The following is a 21,165-nucleotide window of genomic DNA, read 5'->3' as shown; positions in this document are numbered from 1 at the left end:
CGCTCCGTCTCGATCGAAAGCTTTTGCGTTACAGGCTGTTGCGGCCGCGCTCTGTGTAGCAAGCTCTCATAGGAGCAATGCTAGTGCAGCGAGTCTCACCGTTCGTCCGAAAACTTTATCGCCAGCTGTCTCACCTCGTAGCAGCACGTGCTCATTCGCCGCTTCTGACGTGTCTTTGGCTATGCGCTGCAGCTGTGTCTTGAACGAACGCATCACGTACATGTCAATGGGAGTGGGTACGGGAACAAACGCATGTTCAGGACATATTAGTAGAAATTAAGAAAAAGAAATGGGTAGGGGCTGAGAATGTAATGGGAAGGCAAGATAACCAGTGGTCATTAATAGTGACAGTGTGAATCCTTAGAGAAACCAAGTGTGGCAGGGGCGACAGAAAGTTAGATGGGCAGATGAGATCGAGAAGTTTGCCGGTTAAAATTGGACGCAGTTAAGACCTAACAAGGTTAATTGTAGATCCTTTGGAGAGGCCTTTGTCCTGCAGTGGGCGTAGATAGGCTGATGATGATGATCATGATGATGACGACGACGATGATGATGATGCCATGTCACAGGCGCGCGTTTCCAAACGCTTCGCTGCACAGAGCACTCACGTGGCATATTCGATGTCACTGCGTGCGCTATTCTTTTGAGTCAGATAAAGGAAGCCTACCATTCGGGCTGTTGGGCCTCGATGTAAAGTATAGCGGCTCCGGCGGCTTGCGTTCGAGCCCGAGCAGGTGAATGTCTTAATTTATTTTCTATTGCTTACTTGTATTTTTCTAAATTTAGTTTTTTTTTACACACAAATCTACTTGTTGTTTTTGTTAATAATAGTGATTTGGTATGTTTTAGGTCGCTTTAGGTATGAGCCGCAGCCAATGACGACATTTAGTAACCGTTCTGCATCGTTCTAACAGACATATCACGTGGGTGCTTTGTGCAGCGAAGCGTTGGGAAATATGCGTCACAGGCAGGTACGCAGTACCTTTTCTTGTCGAGTGCTCCTCACGACGTTGCTGCTGTGCTTGCTGGCGCGGTGACTCATCTGCCCCCTACACTCTAAGAAAAAAGGTGGTCAAAAGTGAGTCAAAGCGACGACGACTCTTCTTGGAACTTGCTGACTCCGGTAAACGATTAAAGGTAGTCACACAACAGAGTCGTCGTTTCATCGACTCTTTTTTGACTCGTTTGCTTCCGAAAGAATCTCGCATGCATGCATACTTTGCGGCATACATATAATATGCATGTTTTAGAGCTTTGACTTACATTGGGTTACACGTGTATAAGATATGCATACAGTTACTTCGTTATTCCACTGTTATCATTTGATTTTTATGTTCACGTATTTTTTTTTATATTTGATGGATGATTCTATAAATGGTCTTCATTTACGTTATTATCACTATTACACCTGTTAACTCCGCGAACTCGTATTTTTTGTGCGAAAGCAGGGCATTACGCAGTTGGTTCGCTTTCACGATTTTTTATTCGTGTTTTCAATGTTTTCGAGACTTTTTGAAAGCGAAGCCTCAGTGCCCTAACTGATGCCGTTGTATGCCAATTCGCCCTGCAGGAAAGCCAACTTTCTGTGACGATGATGATGAATGATCTTGGTTGAAGTGAAAGTAAAAAGCGCTTCACGTCGACGGAATCAAACGTCGAGTCTCTCGCGTTGTGAAGCCGGCGTCTATCTTATTGCCAAATTTCGGCATACACTGTTAAAAAAATTCCGTATTGTTACGGACAAAGCCTACGTGAAAAAAACGTAAGCTGCTTCGTATTTGAGAAAATGTAGGGAGTGTCCATAAGCAAACGTAAACAGCTACCGCATTTTAGAAAACGAAGGCAATTTCCGTAATTCAACAAAAAGAGTGAGGAAAACAAAATTGAATCTGGCTTAATTGAGATATTAGCAGAACGTAATTGCGTCACTTGCAGTCGTGATGGAGACCTCCTAAATGTATTGTCACGTAGCCAAAAACGACTCGGTTGTCTTGAAGGCAAAACGGTTTATTGGAGCGAACTTGTGCTCCCCTAACAACTCAATGAATACACAAGCGGTGAAGCTGCAGTCAACAAAGTGACGTCGTGACGTCGCAGGAGAGTGTCACCGAATCAAATGCCGCGGCGTCTGCTCTGCGGCATTTATCTTATGGCGCGAGCGTTGCTGGAACCGTCGAATTACATGGAGAACACTGTAGCTCAAAGAAGACTATTGTAGGCTAGTGACGTTAGGGCGAAAAATTCTCCCTATCAATATTTATTTGTTCAGCTTACTACATTCACTCAGAGGGCATTGTTGTAGGAGATACATAAAAAGTGTCCAGTGCAGAAACGGGATCACGAATCTCGTAATATACAAAAATAAAAATCCACAGAGGCGTCTTTTAAAAGCATGCAGCAAAGAACCTTGTACAACATCAAACGACAACAGAGCCGGAGACAAACAAACAAAAATATAAGAGAAAAAAGGAAACAAGACGAAAGGCGAGATTTAAAAAAAAAATGGACATTCTATAAAACGAGTCGCAGCGGTCATCGCACATTGCAGTGGGCAGCAACACGCAACAGCAATAATGAATAAAAAAACAAAAACAAATAATTGACAGCAACAAGATCACGGCAATTCAAGAAACACCGGTTTCAATGTCGCCACGCAGATAACACCTTAGAGCTGTGTCAAATCTAACGCCAGATGCGCAAACGATTCGGGAAGCTTATTCCAATCGCCAATTGTGCGTGAAAAAAAAGATGTTTTAAAAAGGAAGGTGCTGCAATGAATTTCTCTGATCAAATATAGGATAACCCGCGCGGCATAAGAAAGAGTGGAACACGCGCTTATCTTGGGATGCAGATAACACAAACGGGTGCAGCCGATCGTTAAAAACAAAACATAAATAAACATATCCACTGCATGGTTCGTGGCAGTATCTTTTGTCTACAACGCGCCGCAGAAACAAAATTCAAGCGTGACCTGCAATCGCGGTGGCGCTAGTTACCGCACTTCATCACTGGTTGCTCTCAAGGACTCGTCGTGCGCACGGCACCGCATTCGTCCATCGCGCGTGGTATGTGTTGTTTTTCCTGTGGCGGTTGTGGCATGGGGTTTGAGCGCGATAAATCTTTGTTCGCGCTGTGTTTGCGGTGTTTTCTTGATATCTTTCGCACGTTCGCAGTTATCGCTCGGTCGACAGATAGCGTGACAGCAGGTAAGCGTCATTTCATTGCTTGCTTTGAAGTACTGCGTCGCGGGGCGCATTGAACCAACGCCTTGGTTGAACCTGCCTTTGTTCTCCCCTAATTCAGAGCCGTGTTTTGACGCGCGGAGACTGACACGTCGCCGCGAGACACCCGTCGTGCTTTTAGAGAAGGTGAGCGCGCTTTTTTTCTTTCCTTGAAGTGTTAAGACTTTCCCCTCGAGGCTGGTCGTGGTGCAAGCGCGACATTTACGAGCTTCGCACGCTCACACGAGTTATCGGCATCGTGGCTTAGCTGGGCGAATGAAATATGAAATGACTTGACAAGCTGTACTGTAAAACACGCTTATGGGGCTTAGTTCATCTGGCACGGGAGAGCATATCATATTGGTTGGCGGTTCTAAACAGCCGTAGGTTGTAATTGGCGTCCATTTCAAACCTACGCTGGCCATAACTGTCGCGTAGTTTTCTGGTGTATTTCCGCAGTCGAGTAAAATTGTTCGAGCCCCACATTCATGTTCAGTTCTCATTACAGTGTAAAGTCCTTTGAGAAGCACGCTTACGAGCATGCGGCGAGTATTTGCTGTTGCTTCTTCAGTTTTAGCATATCGTTACCGTGTTTGCGTTAGCGTGTTACCGGAAGCCGTGGCGACGGGGAAGCCTGTGCCGGTAATTTACCGTTCGCGGTAACTCTCGCGCTGCGCACTCGACTCCCACAAACACGGTAAACGGTAACGTAAACACGGTAACGATATGCTACAACTGCCTAATAAGTTTTACTCGCACATCTTTTGCGGCAGTCAAGCTGCCGGTTCTGATTTTACGAATCTCTTTCAATCGTCGAAGGCGTAGCTCACTATCGGAACCAGCGCAACACATTTCTGTGTTAACCAAGGTACAGGTGCGCCAAAAATGTAACTATGCAGCTAAATGTCTCCCAGGTGTCGAAAAGTGCTCACGTACTGAACATATACAGAAGAACAGAACATATACAGGCTGCAGTGCTTTTTACATTTTAATAATAATGTCATGTGCAGATAGCAATGCAGGATGAAAAGCTGCAGCTGGTGTAGAGAAACCTTTCCTTCGTGTCTCGCTTGCTTTGAACATTTTGAATTTCACAGCAGTGTACTTAGGGTTATGCCTTGTCCCACTAGCTTGCGTGGTGTGGTTTTCAGGAAATACAAAGCCTTCAAAAACCATATTTTCAGACACCAAAAAAAATCAGGATGGACGAACAAACAATGTTGCATTTTTGTATTCTCTGCCGTCATGTGGGAGCCACGAATCAAGACGTATGAAGCCCATCCCACACATTGTGGACCACTTCAAGAACAAGATAGTCTGTTGTGCATTCTTTCATAGGCTGTGTCAGCGTGCTGAAGTCAGCTGGCTCATTTATGACCCACGAGTCTAGGTGCCACAAAGAAGCAAAGGATACATCAGTGCACTTTGACGACCGAAACAACAATTTTTAAATGGAACCAGTAACTGCCCCAGAGCAATTACAGGGCCCCTGCCCATTTGCGTTGATTCATGATGAGAGCCTATTGTTAGCCAGTGCAAAGATGTCGACCTTATGACAGCGAATTTTGCACTGTTTGACTACAGCTGCAGAGCCAGCAACAAATGCTGTAATGGCTGTCCAGAGGTATTTAATTTAATATTTGCACAGGAAAAGTACTGAGAACAAGAACAAAATAAACCGCAACCCATAGGTGTATGTTGGTGGCACAAGGTGGGGTTTACTTTGTTCTCTTACCTCCTGCCAACTTTGCATCTCTTGGCTCCCGTACTGCCGTTTCAGCTTAGGCTGTTCGTGACGGTAGATTATCAGATCTAATTTTCAAAGGAACTGTGTGAACAATGACTGTTAAAAAAGAACCGTGTGAAATGTCTCTGGGTGTTCAAAATTAATTCGAAACCCTGCACAAAAGCACACCACATAGCACAGGTGTAGCTTTGATACGTTAAACCCCATACTTTTTTAAATGCAGAGCATTTCTTTAACTCGCACTGTCACCCGTCGTCCCTCGGCGTTGTCCGCAGCCAGCCTCCCCCTACACTATAAAAAAAAAATAGTTACGGGCGCCTGGTTTCGATCCCAGGACCCTTTGGGCGGAACGCAAGGTACATGGTGCTCTTCCCATTGCGCCACAAAACACACAGAATCAAAGGCTACGAACGCGCCTTATATCCTTGACTCGTTCAAACTACGTCAAGAAGCTGCTGATACAACGCATTCACTACCTGTGGGCGGAACGCGAGGTACATGGTGCTCTTCCCACTGCGCCACAAAATCGACACAGAATCAGAGGCTACGAACACGCCTTATATCCTTGACTCATTCAAGCTACGTCGTCAGCGGCGTGGGTTGGCGACTCAGCGGCGTGATAGCTGCGTGATGTACACGTGATACCACCAACCCCCCGAACACAAACGTTAACGCAATACACCCACCCCCTATGCGACGCATTTACTCGAGTCCCCTCGCGGGGAGATGGGCCCATTTTTTTGTTTTTTTTTACATTTTTAAGATTTGTTTTGGGGACTTGCTTAAATAGTAAATTGCGTGCATGTTTCCTTCAAGCCACTCAGAATAGTTTGTTGACCTGCCAGTAGCTCAGAGACAAAGGCGTCTGCTGCTGCTTTGCACAAGGTCACAGGTTTGATATTTGGCTGTAACACGGGTTTCTGATGGTGAAGTAATAAAAGGATTGTGTACATGCTATGTGCATGTTAGAAAAACTCCAGGTGGGCCAATCGAAGGCCAACTGTATTCAAATTTCGCATCGGCAAAATTTATTTTGGACGTACAGTGCGTATCACCGAACCAATTGCGACATTACTCGTAGCCCTGTGAAATTCCTTGATAATCAGGTGGAAATGTTTAAAAAATAGAAAATAAACTTCATCGCAGACAATGTGAGACCTGCCAGCGGATCGTGCAAACAGCGATGAAGCAGAAGTGACATTGCAGCCAACCAGGCGATTGGTCCTCCAGCCAGCCAGGTTAACCAGTCAAGCTCTGCTGGGTGGGCTTTTCCTGGACCTGATGCAGACGTGAAGCTGTTGTGCGCATGTTTGCTCTGGCTTGCTGTCTGCGACGTCACTTCAGCCTGGTTGTAATGTCTGCACGCTTCTCAATTTCGGTTTCAGAGTCGCTGATTTTTGATGGTCATTTGTGCCATGCATACGCGTATGTCAGCTGTCATATTTTGTATCTTGCTGTCTTTTTAGGCAGACTAAATAGAAATTAGGTTTTCAAGAGGTCACATTTTTGAGTGCAATTGGCTTTTAATCTGGAGTGTTGCCCACCTTGTAGCAAGTTGTCGAGTGTTGAGCCCGGGATTTATTTTTAAATACCTCTGCTGAAACACTGGAAGGCAAGGTTTATCACAAGTGTTTTCAGTTGCTTGCAGGCAGCATCTAATAGTGGCGCCGCTGTTTTTTGCTAGCAAGAGGCACCATACACGGGGCTGACGATCCTTAGGGAGGGAACTTGCCTGCTGCTACTCGTGTGCTGTGGACTCGACCTGGAGTAGGCTGAGCCAGCAGCTACCACAGCTGAATTTCCCCAGAGGTTAGTTACTTTTTCAGCAGGCCCAGCATTGTTTTCTTGTTTGCCGTATACTTAGGTGCTGAGTTCATTTGTTATCATGCCCGGAATTTTCTTGGTAAAGCTTGGACATGTAGGGCAGACACGATTTCTTAAATTTTTAACAAATTTTTTTTTCTTAGGTATTGTGTCTGCCACGATATTCAATCAGCAGTAGAGCGCAGGAATTTTAGTAGTTCCGATAGGTTTTGTATGAAAACTATGAACCAGATAAACAAAGAACATAGAATAACCTGGGTTGTTTAATAAGGAACCTGTTGTCCTCCTGAGCAAAATATTATGGGGTTCTCGAGTGCCGTGGGTATATTTAAATAAGTTATTCATATTTATCATCATCATCAGCCTATGTACGCCCTCTGCAGGGCAAAGGCCTCCGCCATAGATCTCCAAAAACCCGGTCCTGTGCTAACTGCGACCAATCTATCCCCGCATGCTTCTTGATCTCATCTGCCCATCTAATTTTCTGCTGCCCCTGCCACGCTTCCCTGCTCAAGGGATCCCACTGTGTTACATTTAATGACCGATGGTTATCTCGCCTTCAGACGTGCAGTGTTCATATTATCCCATTTAAAATGGGACCTAAAATGGGATCCGTGTGGCACTTATCGCAGGCTTGGCTCAAGGCATAAGAACTCAGATTTCAAAAAAAAAAGAAGAGGATCCAGTAGCGTATAGGGTGTATGCACTGGCCCCTAAAACGCACGGTGGGGCTACACTCTCAAGGAGGCTGACTTTATTTTTACAGTGAAATGCTGCCACACAGACAGCGCATTCTCCGACGCAAAACATGGTATAAGGCTTGGTGTTCGCAAAAACAACTGTGTGTGTGGCGGTTTTTTTTTCTGGTTCATTAGTCGGTTTACAAATGCCTTGTCGTAACGAGTAGCTGGCTTTTTCTTTTGCTTCGGGATGCCAGACTGCATGTTCATGCTTCTAGAACCGCGGGCCTGAAACAGGCCGCATGATGAAAAGAAACGCCAGGTTTTCGACTGTCTCAAAGCAAAGAATAGGGTACCGTTCGAAGACGGTATGGCCGCATGCAACGAATTCACAAAGAAGGCATTGATGATGGGGTGAATCAATACCGAGTCTTCTGTGCACATTTAGCTTGTTCTGTTCATGTGCATCGAAAAAAAAAACACTTGGAAACAATCGGCATAATCTTCGTCACCTCAAGTCAGTGAATTGTCCCTGCCGCACTTTATAATGCATACACACCTCACAAGCACTTCAACCCAGACCATTTGCATAATCGCTTAACATCATTGGAAACCCAGTTTGAGGATGGTCGCGCGTTCAATGCATCAGAATACTGTCGCTAGAGCTCCTTAACGTCTCACACTCCATAAGAAGCACGCTACAGGCCTTGGGGAAATGGTAATATGAATGGCTCATTGCACATGCCCCTACCACATACAATATTGTCACAAGCTTTGGTAGAAAAATTTTTGTAACTCCAGCCATGATCTTTTGGAGCAAGGCAAGAAATAAGGAAACGGACGTTCGGGGATGATACTGAGCTAGCGCAAAACGACTGCACTGCTCGCGCAGCTCTCAAACCACACAAATAATATTGGCTCCACTTTGTGGCTGAGTGGCCAGTGCATACACCGTATGGAATACAGTACAGCATGAATGTAAGCAGCATGAAGAAAATCAATCGTGCCTGCCCTCTTTTCCAGGCAGCTGTTTAAGGTCAACCCGCCACAAGCAGCAAGTAAACAGGCAGCGAAAGGATGCGCACTAGCGTGCACTCGGAGTTGGTGCAAAGGCTGCGGACCAGTGAATCAAGCTGACGGCAGGTATTTTACTTCTTTTATATGACGCTTCTTTTGGCAGCCATTCTTAAATTCGCACTTTTTCAAAGCTTATAAGCTATTTGTCAGGCTAAATATGGCAAATTAAATGAATTTTCAGTGTATAACACTTGAAGGTTTGAACAAGCGCTTACAGAAGAAGACAAGCCTTCTGGGTCTTTTTTTTGTTGTTGTCTTTTGACATACGTCAGTTTCTCATATTAAGCCATATTCTTTTATGGCACTATAAGACAATTTTAGGAGGACAGGATAAGCATGTGTATCTGTTAGACGTGTATATAAAGACGTGATGCCATCAGCACTTTCAGACTTTGAAAAGGCACTGTCTGCACTGTTGTTCACAAAGCTCAGCATTTCAGAAGCTGCAGACTTAAAAAAAAGCAATTCGATGTTGGAGAAATAGTGAGTTGCGCCTCTATTTTGGTAAGCATCGGGCCAAACCATTTATACCCAAGATATATCAACTTCGAATAACCATAAACAAAATTTTTCATTGGGAAATAGGGCTTGACTTAGTGGTTACAAAAGGCAAATCACCCGTCTTGTTTAGCTAGCCAGTCATCTTAATTATTTCTTGTGTTCGGTGTTATAGCATTCTGCAGCAATGAACCAACAGGCTCAAGCAGTGAATTTATCAAAACTGGGAAGCATATTACCTAAACATATGATCTTGCCAGTATGACTAAAATTTTAGCAGTTCTCATTAATGCGTCAAACTACATTTCGCATCCTAGTTATGCCCGTGATGCTTAAAGGTTATACCACGCAAGAAATGCTGCGTTGGGTGCTAACTCTGGCTGTGCACAGTCCGCTTTACGCACATTGGGAACATTCAACCACCTCAGGAGCTGTACACCAGGGCCGGCTGCCTTACCTGCTTATTTCAATGCTTTTTATTCTCTTCGCATTGAGCTCTCTAGCCTCATTAATGTAGCCTTACTAAGATTACAATCTTTCTTGTGCACATGGTGGGCATAAAAAACGAGTGTAACACAATTTTGTGGCCCTTGTTGACATTGCAAGTTAAGGAGCCTTTGATTTTACAACCAATACAGGTAACACACAATTTACAGAGCATGAAGGCAAAGCACCGCTGAAGAGGACGTCGGGCCAAATAGAATCGTAGAACCTCACTTTCAGCACCGGCACACCATGACCATGGGGCTGTATTTAACGTGTCTTCTAGCTAGACCGAATACCGGTATTTGTTTACCAGACCTTAAGACGCACCAACAACCTTTTCATTCTGGCTCTGCTGCCAGGCAGGCTGCCAGCAACTGGTTACAGAGTCCAAAAATCAAATAGAATAAGTTTTTTTAGAAAAACAAGCTCATAGTGTAAGTATTGGGTATGATGATATATCATCATTTGCTCTTGTTGGGAAGTTTGATGTGGGTTCATAAGTGCGCACAAAAAGTCTTTTAAAGGAAAGGGGCAAAAAATGTTTCAGGCTGACCACGCTGCGAGCACTTGGCTACCAGTGAGGGAGCAACAAAAATGAAAACAGAAGTGAAGAAAAGAGGGTGCTTCGGCCACTGCAGATTAGTCACGCGAGCGTGCGCCTGTTACCGTGACATCAGTGTGAAAGGTGCGGGTGACGGGTGGGTGCAGGAGGCACTGCAGGGCCACGATATTTCGTGCTCAGGTTCCTTGAAAGCCAAGCATTTTTGGGGCATGCCTTACTGCCAGTTCAGGTTCACCGTGGTGGCCGCTGGGGGACCGGTACTGGAAAAAGGTCCATTAGGTTACGGCGCACACTGCACCCCTGCGAGGTGTGCTGGGTAATTTTTACCTGATTGTTGGACTAGTTGCACGAGTCTTGTACATGAAGTGAAATGGAATGCCAAAAGCAAGGTGGCTAAAGATAGGAACGTAATTTAAATTATGATCGGGGTGAGCATGTGCTTTGGAGTGTGAAATGGTGCAACGACTGCCACATCGCTTTGTACAACATTAGCTGTGGCTCGATCGGGTATTGCACAAATAATAATTGCAGAATTCAAATAATCGATTGTAATGTTTGTAAGTTTAAAAACTTTGTACTACATTTTACGCTGTCTATGCATACAGACTCAATAGAATCTAAGAAGTTTGCAAGAACGGAGTGCAGTTCGTAGGTTGCGGTACTCTGTTAAAAATCCTTTCTGTAATGCAGTGGTTCTCAAATAGGGGTCCTTGGACCCCCTGGGGTCCGCGAGGGAATTTTAGGGGTCTGCAAAGCTCTCCCTGATGCTCTCCAACCTTCCCACCCCATTCACTCTTTCTGCTAAACCTTGCTGGCAGTGTGAAAAGGTGGCTTTGCTGCATGACCTGTACGTTAAATTTCTTCGTGAAACCCGTTTTAATGTTGGGTGGGTTCAGATAAGGCCAGCCCAAGTGGTGATGTCCATTTTTTTGTTGAAATGAAACTTTAATATTGTGTAGAACATTGTATTTTCACCATGGAACTGGCATTAGTTTAGTGAGAAGCACCATCGTTGATTTAATAAAAAAATATTTAGAACGCAATCGGCCGTGCTAGTTTCCACATGCTTGGTGTGCCAACTTTGGGGACCCCTAACACGAAGCGAAATTTTTTCAAAATTTTTCTAATTAAACAAATATTTGCAACTTCTTCTGGATTCGCGAAAATTGAATTTGCAATATTTATATTTTTTGAGAAAATATTTCGCAAACTTAGTAGAGAGCAATGTCGTTCAAAAGTGACACTTCTAAAAAAAAATTTTTTTACACATCGCCCTAAAGGCTAAGCAGTATAGTTTTTTAGACGTGTTTATGAGGGGCTGCTGAACACCTCATACCCTTCTCAATGCTCTACAAAGAACATTTATCAAAATAACGCTTCGTGAAATGCGACCAAAAATGAAAATTTGGAAGAAAGGTCATTTAAAAAAATGATGTTTCTCAATTTTCGCGATATTTACACAAAATGGCACTAAATTCCTGAGTATTTAGAAAGGTAAACATTTGTTGCATTATTTTTGTTCTAACTCAGAAAAATGAGGTCACATTCAACACATTTTTTAATGTCCGATCAACGGTTGAGTAGCAGTTCGCAGTGAAAAAAGACAAATAATTATGGCTGTTTTTTGCAGTTTAGAAAAAGAAAGCGACTGATATAAAGAAAACTGATCGTAGTATTCATATTGACCCTATGTTCAACTTGTTAGTTGCGGTAGACATTAAAATAATTGTGAGGTTTTTGAGCTTGTTTCTTCCATCAGACTAAGGCTACCATTTTATTTCGTTATCGCATTGCCCTAGCTGTTTCATAAACCCATATGTTTCATTTCTGACGCTGCTTAATCGCACATTATTGGTAATTTACCCCATTTATAAGCAAGTAACCTCACTGCTGTCACTGAGAATATTTGACATGCGATCGTTATAGTCAAATGTGCATTTCCGTTCTACCTGGTACATGCGAAGCGCTAACTGCAAAACAACTTCGTCTTCCTAACTGTCCGTCTTTTAGCCTCCCGGGGATAATAAATAGGTGTGCTTCTTGAACATTTTGTTTTTAGCTGTTGGAAAGATAAACTTTTATCCCACTACAAAATCTGCCATCCTTTACTGTGAACACTTCAATGTTAAGGGGAAGGTGCAGCGTTCTAGTTCGAAGGCCCTTCAAAGTGTCGACAAGCAGAGGTGAAAACCGTCGCTGCCTCTCCAAGTCCGAGTTCGATGTTGGGTACCTTCATTTTATTTCGTTTGAGTTCGCTATTTCCGGAAGGATACGGGATGCCGAGTACCGGCGGAACATTTTTGCTTTTCTCTTCTTTGTTCTCAAATGTGGCAATATTGGCATCGTGAAGATATAGCACGACGAAATTCACTTTTTCAGGATGCTGTCCACGAACTGTTTCGTACTTTGTGCGGCTTCGGTTGAAGGTCAACGCAATATATGCACAGCAGCTTGATGCTTCACAAGGCTCTCCACGCCGTTGTACGCACTTTTGTCATGTCTGGTTCCAGAGAAAAGCCACTTGGTCACACTAGTGACCCTACATTCACTTCTGTGCACCTCGAGGAACTGATGCCTAAATAGGGTGGCACCACCGTTATTTATACACATTAAAGCGCATATTGATGCATGCTCTTCAAGAAGTCGCTTGATTTCGACCAACCCCAAGCATGCATGAGCCGAATCAAGGCTGTGCTTCCTCAAAGAGTCATAGCCTTTCTCGACATCGCAACGCACGTGAACACACTTTTTTGCCTCTGGTCAATGGTATCCTCTATCTTCGTCGGGAAGTAATTCCTACAGCACAAGCAAAGCTTCTGACCACTGTTTGTCGGATCTTTGAAGATCTCTGTAACTAGAAAGCTGCACCTTCCCCTTAACCTTGAAGTGTCCAAAGTAAAGGTTGGCAGATTTTGTAGTGGGATAAAAGTTTATCTTTCCAACACCTAAAAACAAAATTTTCAAGAAGCACACCTATTTATTATCCTCGGGAGGCTGAAAGACGGACAGTTGGGAAGACGAAGTTGTTTTGCAGTTAGCGCTTCGCATGTACCAGGTAGAACAGAAATACACATTTGACTATGACGATCGCATGTCAAATATTCTCAGTGACAGCAGTGAGGTTACTTGCTTATAAATGTTGTAACTTACCAATAATGTGCGATTAAGCAGCGTCAGAAATATGAAACATATGGGTTTATGACACAGCTAGGGCAATGCGATAACGAAATAAAATGGTAGCCTTACTCTGATGGAAGAAACAAGCTCAGAAACCTCACAATTATTTTAATGCCTACCGCAACTAACAAGTTGAAGAATGGGTAAATATGAATACTATGATCATCAGTTTTCTTTATATCAGTCGCTTTATTTTTCTAAACTGCAAAAAACAGCCATAATTATTTGTCTTTTTTCACTGCGAACTGCTACCCAACCGTTGATTGGACATTAATAAAATGTGCTGAATGTGACCTCATTTTTCCGAATTAGAACAAAAATAATGCAACAAATGTTTAGCTTTCTAGAATACTCAGGAATTGAGTGCCATTTTGTGTAAATATAGCGAAAATTGAGAAACGTTTTTTTTTAATGACGTCGAAAGGTGTGGACTTCTTTTCCAAATTTTCATTTTTGGTCGCATTTCGTGGAGCGATATTTTGATAAATTTTCTTTGTAAAGCATTGAGAAGGGTATGAGGTGTTCAGCAGCCCCTCGTAAACACGTCTAAAAAACTAGACTTTAGGGCGATGCATAAAAAAAAAAATTTTTAGAAGTGCCACTTTTGAACGACATTTCTCTCGCTACTAAGTTTTCTCCAAAAAATATAAATATCGAAAATTCAATTTTCCCGAATCCAGCAGAAAAGTTTGCAAATATTTGTTTAAAAAAATGAGAAAAATTTGGAAAAAAATTTCGATTCGTGTTAGGGGTCCCCAAAGTTGCCACACCAAGCAATGTAGAAAGTAGCCCAGCCCGATCGTGCTCTAAATAGTTTTTTAATAAATCAAAAATGGTGTTTCTCACTAAACTAATGCCAGTTCCATGGTGAAAATACAATGTTCTACACAGTATTAAAGTTTCATCTCAAACAAAAAATGGATATGGCAACACTTTGGCTGTCCTTATCTGAACACACCCTGTTGCTTTCTGCGCGATACAAGCTATGCGAAAAAGCCAGACTCTCAAAACACCTGGCAAAACGATTCGCTGGCAACCCATTCGGTTTCGTTCGCATCGTTTGCAAGCACGTGTGGTTTCAGTTGGGTGCAATCCAGTGTCCAATCCTGTGTGCAATCCAGGTTGATAAGGCTGACGGTGCCATACCGAAGAAATATAAATAACGATGTGCAAGTTCATATCAATGCAGACTTTCAACTGATCGTGTAGATCACTTTTATGTTTTACTGATTACCGATTTACCGATTCCTATGAGGAGTTTACCGACCCCTATGAGAGGGATCAACCACATTTTTTTTTCAGCTGACGGGGCCCACATTTCAAAGGTGTTCTAAGAGATAGGCTTTTCTAATATGGCTGTTTATTAGACAAAGGTTCAAATGAATCTAGCTCTTAGTTTTTGTTAAGTGGCTAATTGCTCTTGCGGTTTTTTGTTTCCTTTTCTCTTCTTTAGGTGATGCCAGGGAACACGGCAGAGGGTGAACATGGCAGTTTGCGTGAAAATAAATTGCAACGCGTTGTAAAAGACATCAAGCTCACCGATTAAAGAAGGTCGCGGGGAGGTTTGATGTCAAGGTAGTGTTCTCAGCACCAAACAAATTGTCCTGTTTGTGTGGGGGTATTGCAAGAAAAGTCAACCAAACGAAAGAAACCCGGGCAGACAGGTGCGGGGTCAGGTATGAAAAACAATTGGTAAAATGCGCGAAAGGCGTTGGTTACCGAATCCCGTTTGATTGCGGTGGATCCTATGTAGTCCAGACGGGCAGGTGCCTGAACATCCGTCTTCGAGAACACTCGTCTTCCTTGAAGAGGACCCCATGTTCCCATCTATCTGACCATTGCAGGAAGCATGTGTGTGTGCCTCTGCTGGAAAAAACAGAAGTCCTGTTTGGGCACCCTCAGCAACGTACACCCGAGGTAGCAGTGGCTTGCTTTATCTATCTTTTTGTGCTATAAAAATGTAACTTGTGTAAGTGCCCCATCCGTCGCCCTTCTTAATGAGGAATTCGCCTATCTTGAAGACAGCGTCCAGTGAAAAGGCAATAAATTTCTTGGATTCGCAATGTTCGGTGCTGATGTTATCGATCTGTTAACATTCGCGCGGATCATCGGGCAATTTCTTGCGGCGCATGCGATTGCTGATTTCTTCCCGATTGCTGTTGAATTACGTCAGTTTTGTGTGTATGATGCGGCACAAAGGTGCGCTGTGTCGGGATTTGTTTTTGGTTTCATTATACTCAGTTGTTAGTAAGTGCTCGTCCTGTGTGGTTCTTCTCTTTGTCCCGCGTTTTTCTGTGCTTTTATTTAGCAAATAAATACATTGTCCAGTGCCAGCAAGTGGTGAGCGTTGCAACATATAGCCTCTGAGTAAATTTCTGTATTCTAAAGTGAACAAAATATTCTCAGAAAACTATAACAATCATCAATTAGGAATTTCTTAACACCGTTTTTCTTTTTAATGTTCATTTGCATTGGGTATGAGTGGTCAAAGTGGTCGTTTCATTAAGCCGAACCAAGCTGTAAGCATTAAATATGAATGTGTTCAAGATTACTATTTTATAAAGGAATAACACTCCCGAACTCTGTTTTGTGTATTTTATTGCCGTGTTTTCGACTTGTGAGTTGTATTGTTCTACAATTTTTTTCACTTCAGTTGTCTAAAGTGAAATTTTCGAATATTTGTTCTAATGGGGTTTTAAGAAAATTTGTGTTTTCATATTCACTTATCAGCTGATCACTGTTGTAGGGTTGTGTTTGTATATGTGAGCTCAAGTGTTGCCTATCCCGTTGAATGTTACAAGTTTTTGTTATTTGAGACAAATGTTGTCTAAGGTGATAATTTTGAATCTTGTATTTCTCAGTTTCTTCTAGTGTGTATATGTAGTCTAAGACAAAAACCCGTGATTTTTATTTCTTGTAACATTTTTTCGAGTCATTGAGCCAATGCATTATTTAAAAGGTTGTAGGCTTTATTTCAATAAAATAGTTCTTTTGGTACTTTGCATTGCTGTTTCTTGCATGTATGCATACCCTTTCGACTCTCAAGGGATCCTGTTTGGTCGATTTGCAAAATAGTCGACTGGACTTTTTCTGTGCAGATTTTGAGTCTCGGTGACTGTGCTGCAGAGTCCTGCATGCTATATCTCTGGGGTCACGGGACTCCCTTTCAGCAGGTCAGGGCAACTTGGCTGGGGTCATGTAGTAGCCAAAGTAGCCAAGCGGGCTCTTTCTAGCCAAACGGAGAGTCTGTGTGACTACTTTTACTGGTCGCAAAGTAGTCATGACGACTCTCTTCGTTTGAAAATTAGGAGTTGAGGTGACTTCTTTTACAGAGTCCTGCATACCCTTTTCTGACTCGGTCTAACAGAGTCACAAGACTCTTATCCGAACAGAGTCAGGACGACTCTTATTACTGGGTCATAACGTAGTCAAGCGGACTCTTTTTGTTTGCTATATTGGAGTCGCCATGACTAATCTTCAGGAGTCCTGCAGACTCGCTCTTGACTCTTCGTCACGACTCCATCCCTAAGAGTCCCAGGACTCTGTTTGAAAGAGAGTCTGGTGACCCTCCCCATAAGAGTCCAAAGGTAGTCAATTCTGTAGCAAGCCAATGACTCTGTAAAATGAGTCACTACTGACTACCATTTTTCTTAGAGTGTATTACGAACAGATCCAGACGGTGGCACCTCCTTCTCTCCAGGCCAGTTGTAATGCATACTGTAGCCAGACGCAAGCATATTGCCGCGAACCATACATTGGGTTTGTTTATTTGTGTTTTGCTTTTACCGCCCGGCTGCGCCGGTCTGTGTTATCTCTGCGCCAAGGGAAGCGCGTGTTCCATTCTTTCCTTCTGTGCCGCATGTGTTATCTGTTGTGATAGGGAGAGCATTCCCATCTAACGTGAACAGCCCAGAATAATCTTCTTGGATCTACTATGTTCTTGATGCAAATCGACGTTTCGAGAACCACGCGCGCCGAGGGATAAAAAGCCTGCAGTGCGGATGCCAAGGCATTCGATTCGACGACACTCGCCTGTGCAAGTCACTTTGTTGACCGCTGCTTCGCCGCCTCTGTATTCTTTTGAGTTGTTAGGGGAGCACAAGTTCGCTCCAATAAACGTGTTTCTCATTCAAGACAACTGCATCGTCCTTGTCTTCGTGACATCTGGTGGAGGTGCGGGGTACGCACCCTTCATGCCCACTACAACCTCTGGAAGCCGGCAAGCCAGCCCAACCAGAGAAAGCCGCCGACTGCAAGGAGTGCTACCCGAGTTCGGTCTCATGCCAGAAGGGCCCAAGAGAAGGAACGCTGCAACCAACACCATGGTGCAAGAAACAACGTCGCCAATCCTCCTGCAGCAGCCCTGGGAACCGCCATCGTTCCAGGGAGCCCCCGCTGAAGACCCCGAAGAATGGTTGGAGAAGCTGCAGCGCGTCCGCATCTTCAACAGGTGGGACGACGAAGAAACTTTCCGCCATGTCTTCTTTTACTTAGAAGATGCCGCTCGAACTTGGTTCGAGAACCATGAGAGTTCTTTGACCGACTGGACTCAATTCAAAAGAGAGTTCCTTAAGACCTTCACTACCGTGGTGAGAAAAGAGCGAGCTGCACTTTTGCTTGAAACTCGAACGCAGCACCCCAACGAAGGTGTCGTGATTTTTGTTGAGGAGATGAAGCGACTTTTTCGCCGTGCCGACCCTGAAATGACCGAAGAAAAAAAGCTCAGGTTTCTAATGCGAGGGGTGAAGCAAGAGCTTTTTGCTTGTCTGGTCCGTAACCCTCCGAAGACAGTGGCGGAATTTGCGTCTGAGGCAGCCGCGATGGAGAAGACGCTAGAAATTCGAACGAGGCAGTACGACCGCCCTGTCAACGCGCTGTTCTCGGAGACTATCGGTGCCGCAACTGGAAGCTCCGATACATTGCGCGAGACCATTCGAGCAGTAGTCAAGGAGGAGCTTCAGAAGCTTTTTCCAACAACGCCGCAACCTCAAGTGGCTTCTCTGACTGACGTCATCCGTGAAGAGGTTCAACAGGCGCTTGGAACTTCTATGCCTTCAGAAGCACCCCGTCAGCCCCAAGCGATGACCTACTCCGCAGCTCTTCGTCAACCCCGCCCTGCTGCACCCCGTCGTCAAGAGGCCCAGCCATACCGCCGTCCAATGCCGCCCGCCCGACGCCCTGTAGACCAATACCAGACGCCAAGGAAGACCGACGTGTGGAGAACGCCCGATAATCGCCCGCTGTGCTACCACTGCAGAGAGGCCGACCACATCTACCGTCGCTGCCCTTACAAGAGGCTCGGTCTGCGAGGATTCTCCGTCGACGCACCGCGCCCCCGACCCGGCCAGCGCCCTACCGAGATCGACGAATACCTGTCCAACACCAACCGAGGACCAGCCCGCTCACACCGATCGCTGTCGTCCTACCCATACCAGTCGCCTAACCGCCGTACCAATGCTGATTTCGCACGTGGAAGGTCCCCCAGCCCACGCGGGGGAAACTAAAAGCAGCAACTTCTGGAGGCGAAGTTGCTCTACGGCGAAAAACTGGAAACCCTCTAACGACGCAAGGACGCGCTGAAGACAGTGATTCACGACATGCCCTCATCCCGAGGACCCGACCTAACCCTGACGAGACTCCCGAACACGACGACAGCTACACGGCGCGACGCGTACCCGACCTGACCGAGACGTCCGTTGAGAAGACGACGACAACGACGATGCACAGTGCCCGACCGTCAACACGTACAAGCAGAGATACGACGCCCCGACGAACCCGGAACTCGAGGAAGACTGCATCTGACGTCAAGGTGTCCATCGACGGCTTTGACGTAGTCGCCCTCGTAGACACGGGAGCTGACTATTCGGTAATGAGCGGACCATTTGCGTCTAAACTGAAGAAAGTTATGACCAGATGGGACGGTCCGCACATACGCACAGCAGGAGGCCACCTCGTGACGCCAAGTGGAACGTGCACATCGCGCGTCACCATAGACGGCACAACGTACCCTGCGGCGTTCGTCGCTCTTCCTAACTGCTTCCGCGACGTTATTCTTGGAATGGACTTTTTGATGGACAACGGTGCAATAATCGATCTGCAGACTAAGTCAATAACTTTTTCCCCCCATCACTCCATGACGCCGGAACCGAACCCCGAACGACGTGCTGCTGTAAGGATTGCCGATAATCATGTCACCCTGCCACCCCGCGCAAGCTTGATGGTCGCAGTCTACTGTGAAGATGCTGCTCCTGACGTCGACGCTATCGTAGACACTGATGAAAGGGTGCTTCTCGACCGTGGTGTGTCTGCCGCAAGAGGCATTGCGCGCTTCAAGGAACACCAATCCCACATTTTGCTTACTAATTTCACCGAGGAGTACCAGCATATAAACAAGGGCGCGGCAATTGCATTCCTCGAAGAAACGCAAGAAGCGAGTGACGTGATCGCGGTCACCAACTTTGAACGCACACCCGTAGAAACCTTCAAGCTCCCGCAGCCCTTTGACGTGAATCCGGCGCTATCGCAAGAACAACGGAACAAATTATTGGCTTTGCTGCGTCGCTATAGCGAATGTTTTTCGTCGAGCGCAAAACTACGTCAGACCCCTCTAGCGAAGCACCGAATAATAACCGAAGATGGAGCCCGACCTACCCCACAGTCACCGTACCGCGTCTCTTCACACGAACGGGAAGCCACCCGGACTCAAGTTGACGACATGCTCAGCGGCGACATTATACAGCCATCGAAAAGCCCCTGGACTGCGCCGGTCGTGCTCGGGAATAACAAAAATGGCACTTTAAGGTTTTGCGTTGACTACCGGCGACTGAACAAAATCAAGAAAAAGGACGTGTACCCCCTCCCCCGAATCGACAACGCCCTCGACCACTTTTGCCACACGAAGTACTTCTCATCGATGAACCTGAAGACCGGCTACTGGCCAATTGAAGTGGACGAGAGAGACCCAGAGAAGACTGCATTTATAACCCCAGACGGCCTAGACAAGTTCAAGGTGATGCCGTTTGGGCTGTGCACAGCACCAGCGACGTTTCAAAGAGTAATGGACACTGTGCTAGCTGGCCTTAAGTGGCACACGTGCCTCGTATACCTCGACGACGTAGTGGTATTCGCCCGGACTTTCGACGAACACATTGCAAGGTTGGAGTCTGTACTAGAGGCCATTCGTACGTCGGGGTTGACGGTAAAGCCTGAAAAGTGCCGTTTCGCATACGGGGAACTCAAGTTCTTGGGCCACGTCGTCAACGCCGCGGGAGTCCTACCTGACCCGGCAAAAACTTCAGCCATTGCGAACTTCCCAAGGCCGAAAGACAAGAAAGGCGTGCGAAGATTTCTCGGGCTGTGCGCATACTACCGGCGCTTCGTCGCAAACTTCGCACGCATTGCAGAGCCACTCACGCGCTTGACGAAAGATAGCACCCCTTTCAGCTGGGAAAACGACCAAGAAAAAGCATTCTGCGAGCTGCAAATACGCCTGCAAAGCCCGCCCGTGCTCGCTCATTTCAACGAAAATGCCGAAACGGAAATGCACACGGACGCCAGTGATATCGGCTTGGGCGCCGTCCTTGTCCAAAAGCAAAGCGGCTGCGAAAGGGTAATCGCCTATGCCAGCCGTGGTCTGTCGAAGGAGGAGAAAGACTATTCTGCCTCTGAGAAAGAGTGCCTGGCTATTATATGGGCGATTTCAAAATTTCGCCCATACGTGTATGGAAGGCCATTCAAGGATGTAACAGACCACCATGCGCTGTGTTGGCTCGCCAATTTGAAGGAACCCTCTGGCCGTCTTGGGCGGTGGAACTTGCGCCTGCAGGAGTTCGACATTACAGTCGTTAATAAATCCGGCAGGAAACACTCCGACGCCGACTGCCTGTCCCGCGC

At 45.4% G+C, this 21,165-nt stretch overlaps 1 long non-coding RNA gene across 2 annotated transcripts; it reads left to right on the top strand.

The window, feature by feature from the left end:
* Positions 1 to 3,015: 3,015 nt before the first annotated feature.
* Positions 3,016 to 16,643, top strand: LOC144166768 (uncharacterized). Of its 2 annotated transcripts, none has more exons than XR_013321765.1 (5): positions 3,016 to 3,206; positions 3,304 to 3,368; positions 6,617 to 6,777; positions 8,496 to 8,615; positions 14,726 to 16,643. It is a non-coding gene; the product is annotated as an uncharacterized LOC144166768 (long non-coding RNA). The 2 variants fall into 2 exon arrangements; XR_013321764.1 differs by having other exon boundaries at positions 3,031 to 3,206; positions 6,653 to 6,777.
* The last annotated feature ends 4,522 nt before the right edge of the window (positions 16,644 to 21,165 follow it).

Source organism: Haemaphysalis longicornis, unplaced genomic scaffold (genome assembly GCF_048455015.1).
Source record: "Haemaphysalis longicornis isolate Haplotype H1 unplaced genomic scaffold, Haemaphysalis longicornis Haplotype H1 scaffold_19, whole genome shotgun sequence".
NCBI classification, from domain to species: domain Eukaryota; kingdom Metazoa; phylum Arthropoda; class Arachnida; order Ixodida; family Ixodidae; genus Haemaphysalis; species Haemaphysalis longicornis.
The sequence above is the reverse complement of the archived record's forward strand: the minus strand, read 5'-3'. Positions and strand labels throughout refer to the sequence as shown.